Source organism: Condylura cristata, unplaced genomic scaffold (assembly GCF_000260355.1).
Source record: "Condylura cristata isolate star-nosed mole 26May11 unplaced genomic scaffold, ConCri1.0 scaffold00034, whole genome shotgun sequence".
NCBI classification, from domain to species: Eukaryota; Metazoa; Chordata; class Mammalia; order Eulipotyphla; family Talpidae; genus Condylura; species Condylura cristata.
Genome location: NW_004567135.1, coordinates 718,931 through 727,837, shown reverse-complemented (window position 1 = coordinate 727,837; position 8,907 = coordinate 718,931). Strand labels below are relative to the sequence as shown.

Sequence of the window (8,907 nt, the reverse complement as noted above, 5' to 3'; positions counted from 1 at the left end):
GCGCACGGGAGGCAGGAGCCCGGAGACAGGCTGCCGTGTGAGAGCGCAAGTCGCCTGCTGCTCGCCGAGGAGTCGAGCCCTCTCCCTGGCCCAAGTCAAATCTATCTGCAGACCGCTGGGCAAGTCGGGAGACGGACAGCGGCCATGGCCAGTGCAGTACGGGCGTGGGTGTCTGCGGACGGGTGAGTGAGAAGCACCTGGGCCGGGCAGGAAGGACGGGGCGGCCGCGCTCCAGCTCTTCCTCGGGACTTCGTTCACTTCAACGATGTTTCCGTGATCAGAGCTGAGAGACTATTTATTTTTTGGAAAACAGAGAAAATGAAAGTGTTACGAAGTCTTACTTCAGGCAGCCAAGAGGGACCCCAGAAACCTAGGGCCGGACCTGTGTGGTCCCGGGCCAGCAGCCCTGGCCAAGAGTTAGCGCCCGCGGGTCCCTCCGCCTGCGGTCGGGTGAACCTGCCGCCCTGCAGGGCGGCCGAAGCCTCTCTCAGTTTCTCAACAACTCACTCCCCCTCTGCCGAGAACATCGGTCTTGCCTAGAGAACTCGAGCCACATTTTATACCCGGATGTCCGTGTACAGGAACCTGTAGACGAAAGCCAAGCAGCCCAAGGAGCTCTGCGTAAACAAACATCTCAGGTATCGGCCTTTCCTGGTGGTGCAACCGGTGAGGGTGAGGGCGCACGAGCTGGCCGCAGCCCTTGGGTGCGAGCTGGACCCCGCCCGGAGGTGACCCCAGGGCGCGGCAGACCGGACGGCCACCGCTGCCCTCAGCGGTGGACTTCAACAGCCCGCCTGTTCTGCCTTCCGCTCTGCTCCTGGTGAATTCTCTCACCCCTGCACCTCTGACCTGTTCCCCAGTTCTGTGTGCATAAATAGATAAATGTTTTTTTTTTTTTAATTCTCAGGTATCGCCTGTTTCTCAGTGAGCTTGTCTACCCACAGCAGCAGAAATCTGCTTACAATTACAGGTGTTCCACCCCTTGGGGATTTCTCCATTTCGAATCTAGCCAGGGTCAGGCCCTAACAGTACATGATTCACTCAAGATTTAAAATAATTATTTCTTTACAATCCACCTAGCAATTAATGAGTGTGGACATGTTTTCAGATATAATTTCAGTTAATTCAGTGTCGTTCCCGAGTGTTAGTGCTTCAGATGCATTTCAGATTAAATCAGGAAACTTTAGAAAAAAGGGAAATTAATTATCACATGAAAGAACAGGCAGAGAGTAATTAGCACGCGGCTGGGAACAAAGAGCTGGAGAAAGGGTAGGTAGCTGGTCGGGCTGCTGCGGAAGCCGAAGCCGCGACTGCAGTCACCACAGCCACACGCCGTCCCCAGCGGCACCTTTCAAAGAGGAGGCTCAGAGAAAGTGAACGATGTGCCCCGGGCTGCAAAGCTAACTCGAGGCGGAGCAGAAGCTGGAGGTGCAGGCCCCTGGCGCCTCGCGCGGGGAGCGGCTTCTTCCATCCTCGAACGGCTCTGCCATGCGCCTGCCGCACCAGGGGCCCGGCCTTGCTGCCCTCAAGCAGCGAACCTCCGTTTCTGGCTGGCTGGGCGCGATGTCAGAACGTGACAGGGTCCCCCATCCGCACCTTCTTTCCATCTGTGCTGCGCGAACACACTCACACCGCCTGTCCTTTGGCCTGAGAATCGTTACAGGGGTCCCCATTTCTGTCCACTTCCACCTTCGGTGTTGGCTTCTCCCTTCCTTTCTGTTTACCCGAGTGCCGATGTCCAAAGCTGAATCCCTGAACCTCTGTATTCTCTTCTTCAGACCTTAACACATCCCCAAAGACTGTCTCTACGCAAGTAATTCCAAAACGCTCATCTTCCGCCCAAAAGTTTCTGTTGAAATCGAGCAGCAAATTTCTAGCTCCTCCTGCATGCCACCACCTCGATAGTTGCGCCGACGCTATCTCAAGTTCCTAGGTCTAAACCCAAATCAGCATTTTTCTCTCTGAAAAGTAGTGTAAAATCCTAGGTTCCAAATTTTACTAACAGTTCCTTCATTCTTCCAGGCCTGAACCCATGAGGACATTGCTGACTCTTCGCCCATTCCCGGGCATCCGTCTCAAAAGAGCTTCTCTCTTTTCTTCCTTTCCTCTTCTGATAGCACCAGTCTCATTCTTCATCACTAGGCCAGAATCACTCCATGAGCCTCTTAACTGATGGTTTTGCCTCACCAACTCCTCAAGGTAGTCATCTTCCTGAGTCACAATCTGTCATATTTCTCCTCAAGTGTCTGTCTACTTCACTGTCCTTACTAGGCAGGTTCTAAGTGCTTTAGTTTTATAGTCAAAACTCTGTACCATCTTGTCCAATCCTGTTCTCTGCTGTGTTCATTCAATTTCTCAGCAAAATATGAACGCTATATATAAAATTGTTCAATGGTTTAAGAGAAGGGTCCAGTTACAGTTTCCCATGATTGTTTATTGAAGAAGTGCTCTAATTCTCACTGTGTATTTTTGGCTTCTTTGGCATTAACTATGTACATATAGATTTATTTCTACAATGCATATTCTGTTGTTGATCTATTTTTTTATGCCAATACCATACTGCTTTGATGATTAGCTTAGTCGTAGAGTTACAAACCAGGTATTGTGATGCCTCCACCCTCATTCCCTCAAGATTGCTGTAACTATCCCAGGTCTTTTGTGGTTGCACACAAATTTCAGGACTGTTTGTTCTATTTCTCTGAAAAATGCCATTTAAATTTTTCTATGGATTCAGTCAATCTCTAGATTGCTCTAGTATTTTTTTTTTCTGGGATAACTGAGATAATGAGAAAACCACATGTGCTCAAAATTGATGTGACTTTTTCTTTCTTATGAAAACAAAAAATTAAGTTTAAAAAGACTAACAGTACTGTTTTGGGGTTGATGTCACTCACTATTTACACTTCCCAAACTAAGGCCTTCAGTTTCTGGAAGTTTTATAAACACTGTCTTCCACAGATAATTCAGGCTAAGAGAGTCACACTGATGACAATACTAAAGGAAAACTGGAAGTCTCATTTTCCACTAACAAAAAGTTAGACTACTACTTCTGTTCAGGCATCCAGAATTTAACATTTTGCCAGCTAGACATAAAAAATAGATGAACCGAACATAGATTCTAGAAATAAATCCATAAATATGTAGCCAGTTCATTCATGACAAAGAAGCCAAGAACAGACAATGAACAGTCATGGGAAAAGTCGCGTGCAGAAGGCTGTAGCTGGACCCCTATCAAATGCATTAAAACTTAGATAAAAGACCTGAAATCATGTGTCAGGAAGAGCCCGCCAGGGATAAGCTCCTTGACAGACTGGGCAGTGTCTCTGTCACGGACAACAAACCAACAGGACTACATCAACCTGAAGAGCCTCTGCACCGCCCAGGAAACCGTCCACAACATGTAAAGGAAACCTGCAGAGCAGGAGAACGTATCCGCAAGCCACATGTATAGGTCTGGGTGCAGATATAGGTCTGTTACCCTGGAATCTCCTCTGGGTGTTAGGAGTTGGTGGCGGTATAGAAGAAACAAAACTAGATATGGGTTGGTTTAAATGGAAACGGGTGATTTGAGCAATATCACACAACTAGTAAGCTCCACACTCAGAGCTCCAAACTCTGATTCCAGAGTGGACGATCTGTTTAATGTGCAAGTGCGTCTCTCACTGTCCGGCGCAGACACCGCTGACGCCCGCTTGGGGGGTGACAGCTGCCGCGCTGCCTGGCTTTGCCGCGGTTTCTCCGTCTGAAGTATACGGTGGGACAAACCTTGTAAGTATTTATGGATCCTAATAAAGTACGGTGCTAAGTAAAAGCAAACTTAACCACAGGGCACAGCAAATAGATGTTTCAAACAGCGTTTCTTTCTGAATCGGAGGCCGTCAATACACTGTATTCCTAACGCTAGGGCCTGTAGAAAGAAAATGAGCCTAAGTCTGTCACAGAAATAAACAATTCCTTAAAAAATGAAGATTCTGGCCCTCCCTGGTGGCGCAGCGGGTTAAAGTGCAGCACTGAGAAGCTCAAGCCACTTCCACATGAGTTCGATTCCCGCCTGCCCCGGAGGAGACCACAGGGCGCCGACCACAGACCTCTCCTGACCCGCCCGCTGCTCCCCTCAGCAGTGGACTTCGTCCATCTGCCTGTTCTGCTCCCCACTCTGTCTCTGGTAAAGCCTCCACATCTCTGGCCTGTACCCCAGTTCTGTATGTACAAATAAATAAATCTTAAAAAAATAAATGAAGATTCTAAGACAACATATATTGTACGACTTTCCAAGTCTTAACAAGGACCATCATTTTGACTTGTATTTGTCTTACTGTGCTAGTGACTCATGACGCCAGAAGGGAACCCTGCAGCCCCAAGGACCCCACGGCAAGACTTCTCAGCACCCCTGTGGTGTCAGACAAGCGGCCTCTCCAAGGATGAACAAAGGAAAGTGTGTATCGGAGGCCAGGGCTATCACCTTAACTGCAGTGACAGTTTTAAAGTCAGGTAAACTGGGTATTAAGTCATTCATATCCCAGTGGGAGAGTGTGTTAGACTACTGCTTTGAGGAAAGAAGCTTCTAGAGCTGGAACTAGCGTAAAACACAAGTTTCTTCTGAAACATTGCCAAAACACGAATTTCAAAACCGATTGAGCTTGTACATCAAGGCAGCAAGCACGGATCACATTCTTGAGGAAAAGACATTTCAAATAAATGTCATGTTCTTATTGGGTGAAATTATAGGTTCGTTCAGGAGAACGAAAAGCAAAAAGGCTTCCCTCCCTCCATCGCTTTCCTGCCATTCTTGCCTTCAAAAACGATAATCTAGTAACAAAAGCAACACACCCGCATTAACATAATTAAGTTTATTACGATTCTATGACATCCAGATGCAAATCAAAGCTGAGCAAGGACTCAAAAGAAGGCCCCAGCTGTGCCATGTAAAAGTTCTCCGGACATTGCTTGCGTGGTAGAGTCATCACATTCCAAGATGTTGCAAGTAAATAGCTCAGCAGGAAAAATGAAGCACTGTGGGCATGAATATTAAATCAAAAATAGTTTCCCGTGTTCTCCACAACCTGCTGGGTGAACCGGACAGAAGGCCCGACAGTACAGAAGGCGGCTGCGCGGAGTCCTTCCCAGGCAAGGCCTGACTGCGGCCTCTCTCCGGCGGATGTGACATTTAATGCAGACGCCAGTGTGTAATGGCTGGGAAGTGCACGCTCAGGGGCAGTAAAAGGCAAAGCATTTCCACAGGTAAGCACAGGCTTAACATACCAGTGGCCCTGGTGAACTAAAGGTAATGACAGAAAGGGGCCGGGAGCCGGGCGAGATGTTGCCTCCAGGTGCACATAACCCGACTCCGGTTCTAGGCCCGCCAGGTGAGTGGCCTTCGGCAGGGACCGGCCTCTTGACTTTCAAACACTTAGCTATAACAGGGGAAAGAAGATGCTGATACTATATCCTAAGTCATTCCCTTGGGTCACTGTGAGGAATCCTGGCCAGGCCCTGGGCAGAGTACTTGGTAATATTAGCCTCATGGCCTCATTGCTTACGTGGGGAAAAAAAAAAAAAAGATTCCTACCTGAAAAAGACCTTGAAAGAGAGCCTCATCAATTAGACACTGCAAGCTGAGGGGATGAGGCAAGGTCATTCTGCAACCTTCCCCATCAATGGTTTGATCTCTCTTAAGAACAGAAAAAAGAACCTGATGCGGTACCAAGCACAACTTCACCCATTCACTTGACAGTCATCAATGACTTACCAGGTACCAAGAACTGTGTCCCAGATGAGTGTATGGTAAACCTGTGCTGAGCTTCTGAGACAGAAGACCTAGAGGGTGGTAACTATTCACAGCAACCTTCAGCGCTGGAATTTACCACACACACACACACACAAAAAAAAAAATTGGCTCTCTCTGGATAGATTTAAATATTATTTGCTGACAAAAGAAAACAGAGGGAGAAAAGTTTTGAGAGCGTAAGGAGTAAGGTCAGCCTGAGATGAGCTGAATCTGATGAATCTGAAATTCCGCTGAGAGATCGAGATGGTGAGGCCTGAGTATACCGAGTACAGGCAACCCGGCGAGCCTTGCAGAAACCTCAAGTTTGGAAATCAACCGTAGCTGACACTGGGTAAGTGATGAGAGAAGATGAAATCAACAAGTCGGACGTGTGGATAAGGGAGTCGTGCCAGCACAGGAAAACATCAAGGCGGGCAGAGAAAGAGGACAGCAGAGGACAGCAGAGGACAGCAGAGGACAGCAGAGGACAGCAGAGGACAGCAGAGGACAGCAGAGCGCGTTCTGGAGGCCGAGCAGAGCAGAGCACTGTTTAGCACGCCGGTGACAGAAGGGGATCGAGCTGGAAAGGGTGGCCGGGGCCACTCAGATTTCTAAAACTTAGGCCCAAACAACTCACTACGGTCATCGTCGTGAGGGAGCTCACCGAGGTAACGAAGGGCCAGTCGACAGCCTGCCACCTCCGCCGCGGCCGCCGGGCCGTCTGGTCGCACCGCGCGAGCAGCCCCGTCAGACACGCAGCGCTTCCGAGAACCTCAAGCTCCAGCAAGTTCTGAGTGTGTGATTTTCTGCTTTGACGCGAAGTGTTTTCTCCTGGAATGACTCTCCGCCGCTCCAATATTGTTTCCAAAATGTTTTAAGATAAATGTTCTAACACCGCCAGCGCTGGGCGGCTTGCGAGGACACCGAGTGTGCACACACCACACACGGCGTGGCCGCTCCTGTGCCACTCGGCAACGCCCAGGACGCACGGGCGCGCTCCTGCCCCGAGGGCCTGCAGCACCAGCACAGTGCCCGGCACGGCAGGGGCTTCCCAGCCGCCCAGAGAGTGACTGCGCTGGCAAGCAGAGTTCTAAATGCTAGCGTGAACTACGGAAGGAGACCCTAGCACCTAGCATCCCTGTCTCCGCGGACTTTTCCCCTTAACTGGATCAATGTTCCCATAACTTCTTAATCAGGTAGGAAAGCAAGACAGATCAGCTGCTCTCTGAAACCCTTCCAGAACCGACTCCATGAAAAGCTGATAAAGACTATTCGTAGCAGAAACACCGCGCGCAGAAATCAGAAACCTGGGTCTGCAGCTACTCTGTGCCCTGAGCAAGTCTAGGCACCTCTCTGGGTCTTGGATCTCCCTCCTAAAAGAAGGCTTTTGCATCCAATAGACCCCCGAGTTTTTTCTGGAGGAAAACATTGTAGGGGAAAGAGGAAGTATGTATATAAATAAAAGGATTTATTTACACTGCTATCTTTCACCTACAGCCTTTCCCTTAGTCCCAGCTAAAAGCTGTACGGCTGTTTATAATTTTAAAGCGCAATTTATATTCACTTATTGGTAATTACAAAGCCATCCCCAGTTATTATTATTCCATCCTATAAGCAACAAGAACCGAGACCAGGAAAATGAAACGATAGACAGAGATACATTTTCTGAGAATATATGTAATGTATATAGCAATACTACAGGGTATCGCTCATTATTTGAAAAAGTGATTCAACATGTCCACACCCTTTTCCAATGCTGCGTTTTGAAGACAGATAAAAGAAAAAATACAGCGATAGCACAGTTTTCTTCCTTCGACGTCATCGCTGATAACAACCGTCATGAATCGGAAGCTACTATTTCTATTACCACAGGCTTCAGCTGTCTGCATTATCATAGAACTAGGGAAAAAGTCATTCACAGGTATATTTTGTTTTACTCGAAAAGGAATCATTTGATTCTACCAATGTCATTAATGTTTCACGAGACTGTCATTAGTCAGAAGTGGAAAGCCGCATAGCTCAATGCTCACCAAGCATTTAGCGTCTCACTAGTGTCCTAGTGATGGTCTCGGACGCCACCGGACTGCGGCCAGTGTGCTGGTCCCGGCCCCAAAACACCATTTCTGACACCTCCAAGAGCTCGAGAGGGAAATGAGCCTCAGAGCATTTCAGCCTGAGCTTAAAATCCAGAAAAATATACACTTTAGCTAACATTTCTTTGGGAGTTGAAGCTTTTCTTTTGCAACTTCAAGGAATAAGTACTTGAGCCCATGAATAAATTTTTCAGGTTTTCCTGAATGCTAGTTCTGTACCTCAGGACTTAAAGGTTTTCCTAAAACAAAAGTGGTGACGCCATGAGAACCCACCTGTGGGCAGTCCGGAGCACAGTGAGCGCCCTGGCTGCTGAGGGGCTCCTGGTGAGACAACTCTGGCGTGAAGAAAGAGCAGCTACTTAGGACGGCAGCCAGGATCTGAACCAAGCAGTAGCAGTTCTCTGGCCAGCGCTGCAGCGTAAAGCAGGGCGAGTCTCATTTTCCAACAAATCAGGAGAACTGTTTCCCCACGACCGGCTCTGAAGCGGGTGCGGGGCTCAGCTGCGGCTGGGTCTCGGCGCCAGCCTCCTCCCCTGGCTTGGGCCGCAGCATCCCACCCTCATCCCCGGTGGCCGTGAGGTCACAGGCAGCTCCGTGTCGTGCCAATGCAGCCGCTGCTGCTATCTCCGGGACACGCAACGACGATGGCCACGAAAAGGAACTGACGCAGACCTGTCGAATAAAACATGAGCGATCGCTTCGAACACTTACAGAGCGCCTGACCCGAGTCTACGTCTGGCTTGGGGACACAGCGAGGCACAAGACGCACGCCTGGCCCTCGGGCCGGCCACAGCGGAGGCGAGCGCCAGGGGGTCAGCGTGGACGCGCACCGGCCGGCCGACAGCTCGTGGGCTCTCAGGGCGTTCAAGCCAGTTATCGCCTCCGCCACGGAGAAAGCAGGTGTCGGAAATGGCCGGGACCCCGCAAGGGCCACAACAGCCGGGGCAGGGTCACCACGGGGTCCATCCTGGCTTTAGTTTCGGGGAGACGTGACGGAGTGTCTCAGCCCTGGGAGTTTTCGCCAAGCGCTGCCCCTGGCCCTGTGTC

The 8,907-nt window shown here is 49.5% G+C and overlaps 1 long non-coding RNA gene across 2 annotated transcripts in view; it reads right to left on the bottom strand.

The window, feature by feature from the left end:
* Positions 1-8,563, bottom strand: part of LOC105854363 — a 145,369-nt gene extending 136,806 nt beyond the window's left edge. For both annotated transcript variants that reach the window (XR_001146041.1, XR_001146042.1), the window contains exon 1: positions 8,134-8,563. This is a non-coding gene — a long non-coding RNA (uncharacterized LOC105854363). The remainder of the gene's footprint in view (positions 1-8,133) is intronic.
* Positions 8,564-8,907: the final 344 nt, after the last annotated feature.